General features: G+C 40.3%; 1 long non-coding RNA gene across 1 annotated transcript in view; it reads left to right on the plus strand.

Annotated features, from left to right (window-relative positions):
* Positions 1 to 59: 59 nt before the first annotated feature.
* Positions 60 to 17652, plus strand: part of LOC145553125 (uncharacterized) — a 123419-nt gene continuing 105826 nt past the window's right edge. The window contains exons 1-2 of the long non-coding RNA XR_014089344.1: positions 60 to 438; positions 683 to 789. This is a non-coding gene — a long non-coding RNA (uncharacterized LOC145553125). The remainder of the gene's footprint in view (positions 439 to 682; positions 790 to 17652) is intronic.

Genomic DNA, 17652 nt, shown 5'->3' on the forward strand with positions numbered 1-17652 from the left:
GTTCTTTAATAAAACACTGTAAAAGTGTTTCTGTTCATCAATGTCAATATAAAAATTATCAGAATAATTTATATCAAACAAACATTGTGCTCTTTATACAGAAATGCCCCAAAACAGTCATTTCTTTGATTGCAAATATATTGGTGTGTGTGAGAAAATGTGTCAATGACGGGTATTAACTTAAAATTCTTCGTAGAACGGCACTTTCTGAAGTTCGGTCCATTCACTTGGATTAGTTTATTGGCACATATTCCACATTCAATATGGCGGAAGCTGTTGCATATCGCAGCAACGGGCTGACCTGCTAAATGAGGCGTCTACGTATTTATGTCTATGCTATACCGTATCTGCCGTAGGTAGGCTTCAAACCGTTTGTAAACCCTTTATCTATTCTTACGTTCTGGGGGAATACTTCAGCTAATTGATAAGTGGGAACTGGTGAGTGTTTTGTTTCTGGAACTAGCATGCTAGCGCTAGCCTCCAGTTTAAGGCTTTTGTGTTAAATCAGTGCTATTGCTAACAAACTTTATTTGCATGAGGTTCATTTCATTTATATTAGGAACTTATTTTACTATAGTAAAGATATTCGAAAGTATGTTTTTAATCAAAATACTGATTATATTTATATAATGATTTTCATATTGGTAAAAACAGGGTTGTTTATTTTTTGGTCTGTTTTTAGGTCAGGTTCCTGCTCCATGTCTGGTTTTGTGCTGACCAAGCTGACGTCGAGCTAATCCTACTCCAAACTAGGAGATCTGTTAAATCCTGACAATTTCTTCCAGTACGGTAGGAGGCATTCTAGCCTAAATCTTTATTCTCCCTCTGGACTGAAACTGGATTCTGACAAGAATCCTTTTATTCTCAACAAGGAGTTGAACTGTTTAGCATTTTGCCTTGACTAGGGGAAAAATGTGTGGGGATTTAGTCAAGTTTGAACTGTCAAGTTTTTGTTTGTATCCATATTTGTGGTGGCTTTTTAATTTACAGTACTATTCCAGTTGCAATTTTAGCAGAGACCAACCACATGATGTAAAAGGCTCACGTCCTGAATTTAAGTACAGCTACAGTGCTTTAATGACTCTGGGTCTCTCATTGGGTGAATATTTGTCATACATTTTATGAGTTTCAGAACGCAGAAGTTCGACCCCATCTGAACTAAGAAATGGACAAATCAGTTTAAGAAGTGATTTATTTCACTTTGTTCACTCAAATGTTTAGTTCATTTGAATGGATTGTTCATGAATGACATGCTACTGCACACAGAACTTTTGATTGCAGTAAACTTTATTAGTAAAAAACCATACCGTCTTCCATCAGGTAAAAAATACAACATTGTTTCACCAATTTAATAGTTCTCTCCTAAAAAAAAAAAGGCAAGTTTAGACTCTTGTCCTTTCTTTGATGGAGCCTTTGAACTTGTATAAATGTTTGCATCGAAAGTTTCTTTTATTTATTTATTTTTTTTAGGGAGAAATTGACTTGGGGAAAGTTCTTTATTTCTTTGCCTGAGTCATCCCACCTGGATCTAAATAACAAGTGAAAGTGGAACTCGCACACTGTGATCCCAAGTGCAGCTGCTTTTAGCAGGGAAGATTAAACGCTGCTTTTACCAAGAGGTGTTGTTGAGGTGCTTTTCTTTGGGGAAAGAGAAAAATGTCGTCTCCAAGTGTGTCCTGCAGGACTCGGCACTATCGGCTACACTTTGCTCAGGTGTGTTGGAGATGGTGTGAACAATATAGAAGTCTGTCTGAGAGAAGCATTTCTGCAATGCCATCTACTTGTATTTGTGTGAACATCAGAACTCTCCTTTGCTGTTTGTTTGCTGGGAGATTCTGCGAGTGTCAGTGGATCTCATCGCTTTGTGTATGCCACCAACAAATTTTGTTGCACACCGTTTTTGTTGTCGGGGCCCAGTGAGGCCGGTAGTGAGGCTAGATTTTGTAATTAAAGCTTCTGGACTCAGTCCCAAAGGAATTTTTGGAGAAGGTGTGATTGAATTTTTCTTGCTAAGAAACCTGGATATATATTCCACTAAGAGGAGACGGCTAAAAATTGCTGACTGTAGTATGTATGCTTTTTCTGACTTGGGAAGTGGACAAAGCAGGGCAAAATTAGACATTGGTACATTTGTCCCGCACTGCTGAAAACATGTTGCTTAAAATCTTAACTCATTCCAATATTCCAACCATTTTATGTGGATTAACTCTACCATATGCCAAACTCCTCTTGATGACTACAAAGTTGAAGTGCAACTGCCAGTATAAATTTTGACCCAGTGTGCAAGACAGTGTTTTTCAACCTTTTTTGAGCCAAGGTACAATGTTTTAATTGGAAAAAATCACGAGGCACACCACCAACCAGAAACGTAAACAAAGATACTCTGTAGCCACCTATATTACATATGTAGTCATTCTTATCAAAGTGTTTTGAATAGGAATCAAATAAACACAAACATTAATTTTAACACATTTTACATTTCTTATTTCAAATTGCACGTAACATGTCCACTTCAAAAATACACCTGAACATTGCCACAACAATGTGGTGTTAAATTTAAAGAAGTTGTAGAAAACTTCATAGTGTTTTACAAACTAATCCACAAGTATTCTTATAGCCGGAATACAGAAAATAATTCTTATTCTGAAAGAAGCAATAATATTTGGGAAACATTTCACTTCATATTCACTGTTACAATATGAAGAGTTGCATATACAAAATGTCAATATCTGTATATTTTACCCACCTGGTGTGAAAAGTGTGCATGTTGGGATAAAAACAGCTGATTTCCTGGCAGAAATTGAAGAAAGACAAAGCTCTTCCTCAACATCTCAGTCTCTCTCTGGTTTCAGTTTTTATAGTAGCCAGGCTTAAGAAGCTCACTTCACACAGACATGTTGTGGGAAATGGACCCATGTTCTTTCCAACTACTGCTGAGCTTTACTGTCTTTTCCATCACTGTCGTCACAGTCTTGCTAGATACAGTGCTCTCACCAGACTCTCACCGCTACCTGTAGCATTCATGCATCACTAATTCTCTTGTTGTAATGTAAAATACTCTGTACCTACTGCCATCTAGTGGTAAGAAAATTACAAAAGAAATTACAACTCGGTTTTCCATGAGGACCCGAACCATGGTTTCGTTCACACCGAGCTTACGTGTAACGGCTCTATTTCCCTCCTATAGTGCCAGATCGATAGCCCTCAACTTAAAATCTGCATCATACGAGTTTGAAAACATTTCTCTGTCGTGCCTGCTGCTAGCATGAGGTTGTTCTAAATGAAAATTAGCGCGTTCTTCTTTGATTTCCAATTCTGACTTGTAATGATTCACTTCCTGCTAGAGAGCCCCCTGGTTCAAAGCTTAGGAAAAAAGTAGCTGCTTATAGTCCGGAAAATACGGTACTGTAGGTGAAATTGAATAATTTTCACGGCACACCTGACGATCACTCACGGCACACTAGTGTGCCGCGGAACAGTGGTTGAAAAACACTGGTGTAAGACACAAATCATACTTATTTAAAGCTTTCGTCCACAACAAATTTTCTCATAATTCATCAGTTATATTGCATTGTCAATCCATCTTTGGGAAAAAAAAACTTCTAACAAGAAGTTTTTTGACTACTTCTTACACAGCTTACAAAAATGTACAACTATTTTGGATTTTTTTATTGCAGAGATGATAGGATTTTTGCATTGGCACTTGATTTTTGCATTGGCGCCATGCAGCTTCTCTGGATTGTCTTTACTAATACGTGCCTGTTTTTGCAGATATGGCAATGCAATGTAGCATGACCTTACATAAAATGCTGTCTGATATATTGCTGCAGAGCATGTTAATTTATTTATTTACTTTTTTTGTAGAATTGCTTTATTTGATCAAAAGGAGAGATTTCAGAGCTTTTTGGTTAACACTAAAAGCTTAAGGTTTCTATTTTTTACAGTGTGCTTCCCATTGTGCCACGCCGACACACATATAAACTTCCTCTGCTTCAATTTGTGCCAATCTGACTTTGGAAAAAGGGGAAAATGTGTTCTTTCTCCACGGTGATCTGTCTTCAAAGTGGGCCTACACATGCCGAGGAGGGTGGCGGCGAGGTGATAAGTGTTGGGGATGTTGTAAATTTGAATACAATGACATAAACTAAAGCTGGTTGTCATGCTCGGCAGTTCTGCTCTGGCGGGCCTTTCCTTTCTGTCTAAAGCTTCTCGACACAGTTCCGGATTTGCCAAATCCTCAGACGACGAAACGAACCCTGTCGCTTCATTGTGTGAGCATCGAACGCCCTTCCACCCACCTTCTCCCCCTCATCCATCCTCCCACTGGTCCTCTTCTCTCTCTCCTTTGCTGCAGAGATCGGGGGCGACAGGCAGGAAGTTGGTTTTCAGTTTGAGGCTTTAAGCATCGGGGATTGGTTTCAATTTAATGCCCCAATGTGAAGAAGAAAGAATCAATTTAAAGTAGCTGAGTCCCCTGGGTCTCCTGGTTGAGCGAGCAGTAGAAATGACAAAGACAGACGGAATAGAGAGATACAAATCACAGACAAAGAAACTGAGAAATTATTATAGCAAAACCTTTAAAATCTAACAAAATAAATCTTTAAAATGGCTTTAACTTTACAGTCTCTGATGTGTTTAAATGATGTGTAAAATTTATTTATTTTAAAATGTACAATGTATGTCTAGACTCAAGATGAAAGTGCTGCATCCAGCCATACTCAATGAATTAACTTTTAATTCCAAATGATAAAAGATGACCTGGTGCCATACCTGAGCTCTCTTGTGATAGCAGACATTTTATAAAGATTAGATTTCTTTCACTCTTAAAAATGTATTGGAGTCTTTTGGGTAGCACTGGCTTCCTTTTTAAGATAATTATATGTACTGGTTGGGTAGGCAAACACATTTTAAAAAGGTTTTGTGTAATTTTTGTAGAGTGACAATAAATTCCTGAACAGGAAAAAAAAAACTATTTGATTGTTTATTCTTATTGAAAACTGGTCTGTTATGAGAAATTAAGGTGGATCAACATCCATAGAATAATGTGGTGAATAAAAACGTGCATACGAGTTCGCTGAGAAATTAGCTAAACTAAGATCTGTTCATCTGATATAGCACATTGTTGGAATGTGCTATAAACAATTTGATCAACAAAGTCCATTAATTTGAAGTGTTTCAAATGGCAAACTAGATGATCTGAAATTGTACTAAAATAGTCAAAACCAGATGAAGCTCATTGTTTTCTCCAGTGAAATTAGCTAACACATACCAAGTCTTAGCTTAATTTCTTTACCAACACAGCTATTGTTAAAAGTTTAACTGCACTTTCTATGAATTTTTTTTTTAAAACAGACAAAACTTGAGTAAAGTAGAAATGAAAGGGGAAATGTATAAAAAACTGTTGTATTAGGTAGACATGCGTGATGGTGATATTGCAGCTGGTAAAGTGAGTTTGCCTTTTTTTTAATGCTAAATTGTTGAGCCATTATAATTATACTCTGTACTAACTTTTAAGTATCCAGAATTGCTCTTTTTCAAGAGGTTGGTCATTCCTGTACTATTTAGATAATTCACATGAATTGTTTTTCATCCTCTCTGACTGAGGAAGAACTCCCAGATGGATGTTGTCCATTAGTTTATAACTTTGTCTGCCATCATGTTAGTTCAGGCTGATTGTATTAAGGACGATGGAAGGGAAGACGAATGTTGAGCCAGGAGGAGAGTGCTTGAATCAGATCCAGATGATTCCCAATAAACTGAGATGAGCTGACATCCTAACGGAGAGAGCTTCAGAGAGGGAGAAATAGAAAGTAATTAAAGGTGTTTCTGAAGAGTCTTGATGCAAAGTTTCCCAGTATGACTTTCATCCCGCAGCCACAAGGAGGGTTAACATGACATTTGACAATAATTCTCAAAATGTTTGTTGCTCTGATAAATGCTCTGGGGCAAAGTCTGACAGGCTCTCAGAAATGTAGAAATACTTTTGGTTTAATTAGGCCAATGATGACCCTGTGAGTTTTCCAAGTAAACAGACCCTTTCATATTTCATGCCTTTTTGTTGTTTGGATGCAGAGCCTCCGTCCTTCAGGTGCTGAAGCTTCCTCAGGAGCCACTTCAGCTAAGTAAATTATTAAATAACTAACATGCTTTGTGTTACGGTGGACAGGACACTACTGTTGTTTATCTGTCAGCAATTAGCAAGCCAAGTCCTGCATCTCTGGTCTGTATTCAGCATGACTCCATCAGTGAATACATTAGCACCATAAAGTCAACAGGGAGAATGCAAAACGATGCAGAAAACAAACTATAGACATGGTAATACAAAGGAGAACGGCTCAGAGACAAACAAGATGTTTTACACTGAGAAACTAATCATCCACAATGCAGATCTGCTTACAGCGAGGATGATTACTCGCTCCACAATCTCTGGAGGTGCGTCACGTTATAAGACAAAGAAGGCCACATCTTGTTCTCATCAGCACTGGGAAGTAATCCTCCTCCCTGAAAGGTATTGTGTTGAATTTTGGAGCAGCAGAAAGAATTGTTGCTGTATACGGCTAAAAATAATACAGACTCTTGAGCACTGTCCAATCTCACCCGACTTTAGTTCAGATTAAACTTTACTTTATACGTGTTTTCATTAATAATTCCTTTCAATGTAGATCTGTGACATAAAATGCTTCCCTTTTTTTTTATTTTTTATATGAAGTATTTCTCTTACAACAGGTGTTGTTTATTGTTTGTAAATAATTCCTCACGCTATCCATTTTAACTATTTGTAATCTGGTGTCTTCCAGATTTTCTACATCTGTTTGGTATGTTTACCAAATTAATAGCTAAAATCACAATCAAGCTGTTATTAGGCTTATGCTAAAGTCTAAAATCTGAACTGAAAGCATCTTTGACAATTAAACTATCATTGTTGAATTAAAGTGAGAACAAGGCATACATTTTATTTGTTAAAGACAAGGCATGTTTACTTGTAAATAACCATTAATGCACAAAGTGCCATATGGTAAAGAACAGTGATGAGACATAAATATGAAATGCATAAGGACAAGAAATATTAAATACACAAAATCCATAAATATTGAAATGAATTGCTAAGACATGATAGAAATGAACTGATAGTGCTGTATTTCACTTTTATTGGAAAGCTGCAGTAAACAGACAAGTGTGCAAGTCTGACCACTGTGTGCACATGACAAATCATGTCCATGACAATCTGACGATATTTTTTTTCCCACCTGTTCATCATGCAGTGGATAAGGATTACTGTAAAAGCCTTTTGGCTTGAAATATATGTTCACTTTCTGAAATCTAAAGTTCAAGGAAAACTATAAAGGTGCTTATTTGAATGTGTTTGTGCACCACATGGCTGACTATACATCATTAATTGCTCACATTTGGATTAAAATGTATTTTTTTGTGTGCATGTGTTAAGGAGTCAGACATTTTCAGCTTTGACACCAAATATTATTCAGTAACTTTAATTGCTTACCGTATCTGGCTTCCACCACTTGAACAGGGCCATGTAAAATCTTTTTATTTGTGTTGAGCTTATCCTGTACAAAAGGCACCTGAAGAGGCCCCTTCAGACTTGCTTCTATTCATCTCTGATTTCTACATTATTTGTTATTTTTATCATAACACAGTGTGAGGTTGTATTTTTCTGCATCTGTTCTTTGTTAATGGCCTTTTCCTCTTTGAACTTTGGTAGCCATAGGCTCCAAGCTCAGCTACGGTCAACAATGCAAATTTGAAACCTCATGCATGAAGTTGAGGATGGATACAAGCCAAGGCGTGAGTTTATTTCTTTCCTGCAGGCAGGGTTCAACTGGTCGAGCCGAGTCCTTTTAAATTGCCATGACGGAGTTCCTGCTGGCTGAGCAGAAACTAAAGCCAGACCTCTCCAAGCTTCAGAAAGCCATTGACAGATGTAGCTTGTGTGATTCTGATGATGCTTGGAATTTCATTAACTAGAGAAGTAAGAGAAACCATACCAAGTAAACAACGTGGCTTTGAAAAATAATCTTGCTTCCATTTTAATTTATCTGAAAAAAAAACTAGCTTTTTGTAGCCGGTAGTGAGTGAAGGTGGAGAACAGCGAGACCCTCCTTGTTTGCTCTTCTGACAAGCATGTCAATGCTCGTCGCGGTGAAGCACAATGTTGAATCAGACTTTGTGTTTGTTTCCCCACGACTTGACTCTACTCCTCTACTGTCGCTGTCCTGTGTACACAGATCCGCCTGCAGAAAGTCGTTTTGAATTGCAAACAACTCCATTGGGAGCAATTGCGGAGTGTGAGAGTAGACGAGGTGGGGAAGCCGGATTTATGAGATGTCCCACTGTCGGATGGATATAACGGAGCAAACAGTTTGTTTTACAAATGATACAATCTATAAATGGAGAACCAACAACCAGGCTCTCAAGCTGAGATGAAGTCCAGAAAAAAGAGTCCTTAGTAATGGAATGCAATGAATACAAATATTTCTATAATCTCAAGAGATCTCTTCCTTTTGTGATTTATCACGGTTCCTATCTGATTCCACCTTCTTTAATATCACTCCCACATCTTCCTGATCCAACTCCCAGCACTCTCCTTCCTTCCCTGTCTTTGCTCTTGTCTAAAATGAAGAGAACAGCTGGTAATTGAAGATCACTGTCTCTCTCCTGGCCCTCGGGATTTGCAACGCATCTTCCTGCAGCTCCTCTGTTCCAGGCAATTTTTTCCTCATTTTTAGGGGGAGTGTTTGTATAAACTTGGAACACCCATTTTGAAATTGGATTTTTGGTCTTTATGGACTAGAAGCATTATAGTTATGTGGTGCTGATGTGAATTATCTCCGTTCAGTCCAATCAGACAAGATCTGCTTTTCCCCCTGAAAGATCTCAGAAGAAGAAAATGTTGGATCTCCAGCAAACTGCTTGTAAACAAAGCTGAGACATTTCAGATCAAGTAATCAGTGGTCTTAGTTTCATGTAGTTAACAAAATCTAGCTTCAGGAAGATGGAGTCCATTCTGAAGCACTTCTGAATGTATCAATTATTTAAAGCATATCTTTTTCACACTGTGAACTTAAATATCGTAACGTAATTTATGCGACAGCTGGATCTAATCATGCTGGTTAAGTAAATGTTTTTAAAATCCGTCCTTCACATTGGCGAAACATCACCTTACTGACGGAAAATGACCCCAATTTGTTCTCTGGTCAGGAAAGTGTTTTAGACTTTTTTTTCTCTTAAATGACTGGATCTACATTTAGAATTCCATCATTTCTAAATAATGAACCCAGCTCCCGTCCATGAATAGAAAACAGATTACAGATGGGCATGCAAACACAACAAACTGAGATACAGCAGCCTTGTGTGTTCCAAATTGCATGGTGTGAGACAGTAAACATGGTAATTTCTCCATTTCAGACTGCACTGATCTATGATTTGAAGTCTTACTTACTTTACTTCTGGTCATTGCTATTCAGTTTTCATAAACAAAAATTCAGTGAGGGAGCCCATTACTTACAGTGAGAATACATACACAAACAAACAATTCACTTTGAGTAGATCAAATGTGATTTTTTAAAAAATAATACCAATAACAGGAATCACAGACCCCAAGACAACTTAAAGAAGCCCTGTATTGAGAAGAAAGTCAGTTTACTTTTCATAACGTAAAGAATCGGAAATTCTTTACGTGGGGTAAATGGGGTGGATGAAAATCATGTGATTTCCTTTTTGTCAGATTTATTCTTTGCTAGTAGAATTCTGAGAAAAAGCTAGCAGGATGGTGAAAGTTCAAATCCACATAACGCAATGGGTACAATGAGGCAACGTGGTGTGGTGTTCATTAGTTGACGCCATATGCTGTAAGGTTTCAATTAAGATTGTGGTTGTAATAGTAAATCACCATTACCTCCTTTATTTTATTATTTTTTTAAATCACCATTGCAATACATTGAGGACCTTGAATGCTTTCATTTGCGTCAGCTGTGTTGTCTTAGGCTCTAATGTAGCTGTTGTGTTTTGGTGGTAGATTTAAGGTCATGCAAAATCACAATTGTCCCTGCTGGTGCATCGTTCTGGGGTAGTTTGTGTTAACCTGTTGGACACACCAGTGGGACGGAGCACTGTCCTCTTTCTGTTTGTCACACAGTACACTTCTAAACTGGCATGCTTTGTCTACAAACCATGAAATACAGTTTACTGCAGATTAAGCAAGCACTGCTCTCAACATCAACTCAACTGGCAGTTTATGGCAGCATGAAATTAAAAGGACCTACTTTATTGCTGCCTGAAATCACTCTCCATCTAATAAACTCATCTCTGAATCGTGCGCTGTCGAGTGACGAGCTTGATGATGTCAGAACAAACCAAACCCTGTCCATAATAAACACTGCAGAGCCAAGAATATTGCTGGAATCAGCGATCCGAGCATTGAGAAATTAGCTTGTCTCACTCCTTCACTGTTATTGATCATCTGACTTCCATATACATTTCCACATAATAGGCAGCAGAGACTTAATTAGTCAAAAGACAGGCTGGGTAATTACATGTCACTTAACAATGTGTTTTATTGCCTACAAGCTCTGGTGGTACCAAGCGAATCTAATGGTGACTTTAATGCTAAGTAGATAGAGACAGAGCGATATCAAGTAGAGAAGAGACAATAATCACTGGCCAAAAACATACCAACTCTGGAGATATTTCCTTGGTTTATTTGAAAGAAGGTGTCAGATTTATTTTCTAGTAATGTTATGTGTGTTGGATTTAGGATTAGAATTAGGGTTACCTCTTTGGTAACATTGACCATGTTCATTGATGAGTAAAACAAAAAATTGAGTTTGTATACAACAGAGTTGCACTAAATTGTCCACAATCAAACTGCTAAACAATGACCACACATTTTTTTTGTAGCTTCCAGCCGCAATCAGAATCTGTTATAAGGCATTGTCGATGATTGGATTTAACTTGGTCTGTCAGCAGTGATATCTTAACTCTTCTTTCCTTACTTTTCAAGCAGTCCCCATAGGTCTTCCAGTTTGGGTCTTGTAACTGTTGGAGGTTTTAGAGAATAAGTGAAAAGAGCTTTCTTGGCCTCCAGAACGGCTTTAAGCTAAGCATTGCGAGCTTGTCAGAATCCCTCACATCTTTATTTTTGCCTACTTCTGACATCTGGGGTTGTTTTACTAATCCTATCTCTATTTTGTCTATAAACATTGAAGACATTTTCAGAAATTTCATTGAAATTTTGAAGTTTATAGCTTACCAACTATACTTTGTCTTTTAGTCAAGTGAGGTGCATTACACATAGTTTTCTCTCCAGAAAAAGGCAACCAAGCTTTTTGGACTGTATTGTCTTATTCCTTTCTTTCCTTGTAAGACACACACAGATGTGTTGCTGAAATCTTGTGAAGCTTTGTTTTTTAGACTACCCAAAGAATCTTAATTTTTTTTGTTTGTTTTTTTGCAATGAGCTGGAATATCTTGGATGGTCTGTATAAGCTTTGGCATTGAATGTAGAGATGCATTGCTGCTAACTAGTGGAGCATCTAATATTTATTTGGCACTGAAACAATGCCACTAGGGTGTGTTAGCAGCACTAAGTCACCTTTTGAATATGCAAGAGATAAAGTTGTCTTGTTTTGCAGTCACACTGTTTTGACATGTGGGTTTACTCCCAACACATACTGATGTCAGGTCACTAAAGCGATCAGTAATTAAACCAGTAGTAGAGATATTAAAGTTATTTTTCTATGTGATGTTGAAAATAACAGGAAGACTAAGCAGATGCAATTCTGATTACACTACATTATAACTATATAATAATACATAATATACTACATAATAACTTTTGCGTAAAAATTCTAAAATACTTTATTAATCCCAAGAGTTGGTGTTAAAAGGTATTTCTAACTTTTAAACAGGCAGTAAATTTTTTGACCTGATGTGGCCTCTTCTTAATCTATTGACAAAGGAAGTACATTCGAACAACCATTCAGCATGTGCACTCATGACTGTTTTACATCAGTTCAGCTATTTCAGATAAAACGGCTCTCAGAAACTGCTGCTCACAGGCTGTAATTTAGAGAACATATTAGGAAGGTTAGCATTAATCCTCAGACACTGCAGATTTGTTTAAACAGAAATTATTTAAAACATTTTTTTACCTACTCAAAGGGAAAATGATGCAGTTTAAGAAAAAAGATGAGACTAGAGAACACAAAACACAATAGACACCTTTCCATTTGTGAGTGAAGCACATGTAGAGACATGGGGCTTGGACATCATCGTTTAACTTCATCACTGTGCGTGGTTTGCATGTCATGGGGGAGCATTGGCCCCCATTGTCCACTCTCTAGGTCCACTCCTGCTCACATGCCCACAAGGAATCCTAAAACCGGTTTTCTTAATTGCATCCACTATGAAACCCTGTGTCAAAAATTATCGTTCATGGTCTCCCAAGACGGCGAATCTGTGTGGATCCACAGACTAAACGGGGGATGGACACACCTAAAATATGCATGTGGTGATTGTATGTAATCAGAATAAAATCTGAAAAAAAAAAAAAAAAAAACATTATGTCGCATGAAGCAGGCTGATCCATTACTATCCATAATGCATAATTTATTAAAATCTTTAATTATTTGCAGTAATTACCACATATATTCTAATTGAGACTGGGTTCAAGATGTGGTCAACCACTTTTAGATAATACGTATGTTGTTTAACGCACTTTACCTGGGGGTCAGTCAGTCGCTGCTTTCACGTCTGCAGCTAGTACAGAAGGCTGCTGCACGACTTCTGACAGGAACTCGAAAGAGGGAACGTGACCCCTGTCCTGGCCTCACTTCACTGGCTGCCTGTATATTTTAGGATTAATTTTAAAATTCTTATTTTTGTTTTTAAATCACTGCATAATCTTGCCCCGGCTTACCTCTCTGAGCTTCTTCATCCCTACGTACCCTATCGGTCTCTCAGGTCAGCAGATCAGCTGCTCTTGGAGGTACCAAGATCCAGGAGGAAGCTCAGAGGAGACGGGGCTTTCTCTGTCATTGGCCCTAAATTATGGAATGACTTGCCGTTGCAGGTCAGAGAAGCCCCTTCACTGTCCACTTTTAAAGTTCGTCTTGAAACACATTTATTTTTTAGAAAAAAACAACAACCTCAAAATATATATTAATATTCACTTGCCATTATGCACAGGTGTGCACATCAAGACAATTGGCAATGTTTGTTTTCCTGCAGGGTATAACAATAAGCTCATTATGGCAGCAGACAAATAAAAGAGTAAAACAATGAGGAGATCACTGAAGGCTCCAGGGAAAGAGCCAAGAGACAAAGAAGAGAAACACCTTTCAATTCTGTTCTGGATTTAATAAAGGAGATTAGATTGGGTATACTATGCAACTTGAAGGTTTAGATGACTCAGAAAGCTCAACTGAACCACAATAGCCCAAACACATATGAGATTCTACTGTTATTCTCAATGCTGCCCCACTTACATGTTTGGAAAAAAATGCCAATTTTATTTTTCTATACAGTCAATTATTTTTATAAAGTTATAACTACTGACAATCCTGCTAAAAAAGAATCCCAATATTGTTTTTATTACACCCTATTGGTGTAATGGATGGAAAAGACACTATTTTAATTTGATGAGGGGTCTTTTTAAACAACAATCTATTTTTCCAGATTAAGTAAAACTCCTTCAGATGTGACTCCAGTTTCTTGTACTTTAAAATATGCCACTCAGTCTGAAGTGAATCTGATAGACAGCATCCAATGAAGAATTACCTTTTTTTTTAAAAGGGTGCTACATATTGTAATCCCAGACCCAATGATGGAATAACATTGTGAATAAAAACATCAATTTGTGAAAGGGTAGAAATTAAATGTCTGCTCTGTTTTTTTTCTGCAATACTGAGGAAATTAAAGTAGAACTAATTCCTTAAAAGGGTTAGATATTTAAAAGCTTGGTAGCTATTAAGTGACCCAGAATTAATCAATAAATCTGAAGATGTTTGGAGTTCCTCCTCTACCTCACCCTGTACTTTGAGAAACATGAAAATGTAAATATTCAGAAGGGATTGACTCATTTATGCCAACATAATCCTCTTGCTGGAGCCAGACAAATCAATCCATCCATCCATCCATCCATCCATCCATCCATCCATCCATCCATCCATCCATCTTCCGCTTATCCGGGTTCGGGTCATGGGGGCAGCAGCTTCAGAAGAGAGGCCCAGACTTCCCTCTCCCCAGCCACTTCTTCCAGCTCCTCCGGGGGAACCCCAAGGCGTTCCCAGGCCAGCCGAGAGACATAGTCCCTCCAGCGTGTCCTGGGTCTTCCCCGAGGCCTCCTCTCGGTGGGACGTGCCCGGAACACCTCACCAGGAGGCATCCTTACCAGATGCCCGAGCCACCTCAACTGGCTCCTCTCAACGTGGAGGAGCAGCGGCTCTGCTCTGAGTCCCTCCCGGATGACCGAGCTTCTCACCCTATCTCTAAGGGAGAGCCCAGCCACCCTGCGGAGGAAACCCATTTCGGCCGCTTGTATCCGTGATCTAGTTCTTTCGCTCATGACCCAAAGCTCATGACCATAGATGAGGGTGGGAACGTAGATCGACCGGTAAATTGTGAGCTTCGCGGGGGCTCACAATTCGCGGGGCCCTGCCACCGCGTAGTTTTTTGACCACCTCGGCAACCTCGTCCCCAGAGATTGGAGAGCCCAACCCAGAGTCCCCAGGCTGAGCTTCCTCAACAGAAGACATGTTGGTGGGATTGAGGTCTTCGAAGTATTCCCCCCACCGGCCCACAACGTCCCGAGTTGAGGTCAGCAGCACACCATCCCCACTATAAACAGTGTTGTTGCTGCACTGCTTCCCCCTCCTGAGACGCCGGATGGTAGACCAGAATCGCCTCTAAGCCGTACGGAAGTCTTTCTCCATGGCCTCTACAAACTCCTCCCACGCCCGAGTTTTTGCCTCAGCGACCACCCGAGCCGCATGCCGTTTCGCCCGTCGGTACCCATCAGCTGCATCTGGAGACCCACAGGCCAAAAAGGCCCGATAGGACTCCTTCTTCAGCTTGACAGCATCCCTCACCGAAGGCGTCCACCAACGGGTTTGAGGGTTGCCGCTGCGACAACAACTTTGCGGCCGCAGCTCCGACAAGCCGCCTCGGCAATGGAGGTACGGAACATGGTCTACTCAGACTCTATGTCCCCCACCTCCCCCGGAACGTGTTCGAAGTTCTTCCGGAGATGGGAGTTAAAGCTCCGTCTCACAGGGGACTCCGCCAGACGTTCCCAGCAGATCCTCACTACACGTTTGGGCCTCCAGGTCTGACTGGCTTCCTCCCCCACCACCGGAGCCAACTCACCATCAGGTAGTGGTCAGTGGATAGCTTCGCACCTCTCTTCACCCGAGTGTCCAAGTCATACGGCCGCAGGTCCGATGAAACGACGACAAAATTGATCATCGAACTGCGGTGTAGGGTGTCTTGGTGCCAAGTGCACATATGGACACCCTTATGCTTGAACATGGTTTTCGTGATGGACAATCCATGACAAACACAGAAGTCCAACAACAGAACACCACTCGAGTTCAGATCGGGGGGGCCATTCCTCCCAACCACGCCCCTCCAGGTCTTGCCGTCATTGCCCACATGAGCGTTGAAGTCCCCCAGTAGAACAAGGGAGTACCCAGGAGGGGCACTCTCCAGTACCCCCTCTAAGGACTCCAAGAAGGGTGGGTAATCTGAACTGCTGTTCGGCCCGTAAGCACAGACAACAGTCAGAACCCGTCCCTCCACCCATAGGCGGAAGGAGGCTACCCTCTCATTCACCGGGGTAAACCCCAACGTACAGGCGCCGAGATGGGGGGCAACAATTATGCCCATTCCTGCCCGGCGCCTCTCATCGTGGGAAACTCCAGAGTCGAAGTACGTCCAGCCCCTCTTAAGGAGACTGGTTCCAGAACCAGAGCCATGCGTCGAGGTGAGACCAACTATTTCTAGCCGGAACCTCTCAGCCTCGCACACTAGCTCCGGTTCCTTCCCCACCAGAGAGGTGACGTTCCACGTCCCAAGAGCCAGCTTCTGCAGCCGAGGATCGGACTGCCAGGGTCCCCTCCCTCGGCTGCCGCCTGTTACACACTGCACCCAACCCCTTTGGCCCCTCCGACAGGCGGTGAGCCCATTGGAAGGGGGACCCACGTCTCCTCTTCGAACTGAGCCCGGTCACCAGGCGCTCGCCATTGTGCCCCACCTCCAGGCCTGGCTCCAGAGTGGGGTCCCGGTGACCCGCGTCCATGCGAGGGAACGCCAGATCCAAAGTTTGTCTCCATTATAAGGGGTCTTCGGGCTGCTCTTTGTCTGGTTCCTCACCTAGGACCTGTTTTCCTTGGGTGACCCTACCAGGGGCATAAAGCCCTAGACAGCATAGCTCCTAAGATCATTGGGACACTCAAACCCCTCCACCACGATAAGGTGGCCCAAGGAGGAGACAAATTAATCTAATTATCATAAATCATGTTGCTAACCTACAAAGTGTTTGAAAAGAGATCTTGTATTCTATAAACTACAGTATTTAAATTTTTTTCTTATGAAATTGCATGATGTACTCCTTTCAGAGTATTTTTTTCACCTGTTTGATTTTGACAGTGGGCAAAAAACAATGCGGTAGTAGGTGGGGAATTGAGGTGTGTGTTGACTAGTGATGGGTAAATGAGGCGTCATGAGGCGTTTCGACTCATAGCATCACTGTATTGATACTGTGTCGATACTGTGTCACTCAATACTGACACTTGCTGGACATTAAAAATTCGTAGTAGTAATTTGATGACCAAGTCTATACAATAAGATTTAAGTCTTTGTATTTTATTGAATATTATATACTGTATTATGTCATATCTTCAGGTACATTTAAAATATATTTGATATACAGTCAATAAAGAATGTGAAGAACATGTACCATAAAGTGAAAATTTAAGTGGATGTGTTTGGAATGAGGATGCATGGATTGTTTTTTTCCCACACATTTTTATTTAAAAAAAAGTTTTTACACCTTTTGAAATTAAGCCTGTTGCGCTTTTTTGACAAAACTTCTGCTGTAGAAAAAAATTAAGTAAGCACTACATTTACAGCGAACCCTTGTTTTTCTTAGGGGTTGCGTTCTGAAAATAACCCGTGATAGGCAAAATCCGTGAAGTAGTTACCTTTATTTTTTACAGTTATTACACAGCATAAATAAATACATTGAAACCAAAGAACAAAACCTATTTTCAGGTCAGCGGATGTGCGTGTGCATCAATCGGGCCTTATTGGTGTGATCCGCAGTCATGTCATTAAAACGTCTCCTCCAAGCGGCCCCGCTAGATTCACAGCTGTATCTACGGCAGAGCGATGGATCTCATCAAACGAGCCTCCGGTCGGGTTTTGCGCTGCCTCTGGCCAGTTTTTTTTTTCCAGCAGACATTGAAAGTTTCAGTTTCCATCTCCTGAGTGGCCAATCTGTATTAAACACCGTAACGTTATTGGCACTCGGGTAGCGCGGAGACTGTTTTTACCAATCATATGGTCAATTAGGACGAAGAACACTGTGGGAAAAAAAACTGCACAAAAAAATCTGCGAAGCAGCGATACCGTGAGAAG

The sequence above is a fragment of the Poecilia reticulata genome, chromosome 10 (genome assembly GCF_904066995.2).
Source record: "Poecilia reticulata chromosome 10, P_reticulata-male-v2, whole genome shotgun sequence".
Taxonomy (NCBI): Eukaryota; Metazoa; Chordata; class Actinopteri; order Cyprinodontiformes; family Poeciliidae; genus Poecilia; species Poecilia reticulata.